Raw genomic sequence first — 2,113 nt, 5'->3', positions numbered from 1 at the left:
CTATCTTTAATATTGTTTAATCTAAAGAGGCTGGGTTCCCTAGGTATATAATAGAACATAAAGACTTAATTAACCTTACTGCTTCTGTTTCATCATGATGCACTTATGAAGGCCTTATTTAAATATGATTTGCTATTAGTCTGCTTGTAGTTATCAAAGTCCAAAGGTTTTTTGTTTGATTTTTATTCATGGCATTGCTTGAAGTGTAACTATTAAGAAATGTTTATTTTGGACAGAAGAGCAAAAACCTAGCTATTTAAGTGATTGTATCCCCTCACTGCAGACTTTCTGTACGTCTAGCCACGTCTCTTGTGATAACATCATGGCTGTTCAAAACATTCTGGGGTCTCAATTTTTTTTTTGCTTTCAGAGACAGTGGATGAGCCTTGCTTAAAGATTGGTCTTGTTACTCTAGAACCCAGAAGAGCAACAACGAACAGTATCGTTCATTGAAATGCTCACATTTTTTCACTTCTGGACACTGCATAAGGTTTTCCAATGGTTGAATACGCACATCATTAGAGGAATATGTTAGGTCACATGCACATGACTTTAAATTTAAAAATTAATAGGTTATATAATTAGTTTAATGTGCATTCATAATATTGTCAATATAGGGCTTCTCAGATGGAACAGTGGTGAAAAATCTGCAAAAGAGACATGGGTTCAATCCCTGGATCCGAAGACCCCCCTGGAGGAGGAAATGGCAACCCACTCCAGCATTCTTGCCTGGAGAATCCCATGGACAGAGGAGCCTGGCAGGCTACAGTCCAAGGGTCGAAAAGAGTCAGACATAACAAGTGACTGAGCATACACACACAATAATATTATTAACATAACATATATATACCAAGCACATCAAATTCATAATTTCATGAATACTGCTTAAAGAAAAATTAAACTTATAATACAGAGAGTTATCTGCTGAAAAACGTTAAACAATCATACATGTTAGAGGGTAAGACAAAGATAGTGAAGAAGGCACATACGGGAATGAAGCGTGAGGAGCACTGATGGAATGAAAAGAGCAGAAGCTGTTGGGTTCCCATTATTTTACAGATTAGCTGGAAGCCTGCAGGCAAATTACTTAACCTCTGTGAGCTGGGATTGCTTATTCCTACAACGAGGAGAGTGAGTTGCAGAAAGGTTCATGGAGTAACTAGGATAGGACCTAAAGGGCTCCATGGTGAGAACTGGAGTTTTTCTTTAAAAAACTCACATCCATTATTATAGGACAAAGAGGAGTCTATTTTAAAAAAGTTGCCTGGGCTTCCTTGATGGTCCAGTGGCTAGGACTCCACGATCTCAAGGTAGGGGGCTTGGGTTCCAGGGGGTTGGGGAACTAGATCCCACAAGATTGAGGATGCCACGTGCTGCAACTTAGATCTGGTGCAGCCAAATAATTTTTTATTTAACTTATAAAAAATAATAAAAAAGTTGCTACCAAAAGAGAAACTTCATTAAATGTGATAAGCCAAAGCAAGCAGCTTGTTGGATAGAAAAAGTGAAAGTGGAAGTTAGTTAGTCGCTCAGTTGTGTCCAACTCTTTGCGACCCCATGGACCGTAGCCCCCCCAGGCTCCTCTGTCCATGGAATTCTCCAGGCAAGAATACTGGAGTGGGTAGCCATTCCCTTCTGCATGGGATCTTTCCAACCCAGGAATTAAACCTGGGTCTCCTGCATTGCAGGCGGATTCTTTATCATCTGAGATACCAGGGAAGCCTCAGCCTACTGGAAAACTTCTCAACAATTGTCTTTCTTCTTTTTTTTTTCTAGTTATGCCACATAACATTCTGGTCAGGATCTTAGTTCCCTGGCCAGGAATCAAACCTGGGCCTCGGCAGTGAAAGCACCGAGTCTTAACCACTGGACCGCCAGGGAGCTCCCTTGGCAATTCTTAAAGTTCAACATGTTCATTTGAACCTACTCACCTGAGCTTGTTTGGTGAGGCCCCAATCATATAATGATGGAGTCAAGTAGCCAAACCTTATACAATGCTAAATATTGATGCTTCTCTTGAACTCTAGAAGTTTCTAAACCCCTAGAGATTAAGCCAATGGGAAACTGCCCTTTGCTGACCCTAACAATGTCTCCCTCCATCTCTTTACTTTGG

General features: G+C 40.5%; 1 non-coding gene across 1 annotated transcript; it reads right to left on the bottom strand.

The window, feature by feature from the left end:
- Window positions 1,810–1,881, bottom strand: TRNAE-UUC. The gene has a single exon. It is a non-coding gene; the product is annotated as a tRNA-Glu (tRNA).

The sequence above is a fragment of the Capra hircus genome, chromosome 21 (genome assembly GCF_001704415.2).
Source record: "Capra hircus breed San Clemente chromosome 21, ASM170441v1, whole genome shotgun sequence".
Classification (NCBI taxonomy): Eukaryota; Metazoa; Chordata; class Mammalia; order Artiodactyla; family Bovidae; genus Capra; species Capra hircus.
The sequence above is the reverse complement of the archived record's forward strand: the minus strand, read 5'-3'. Positions and strand labels throughout refer to the sequence as shown.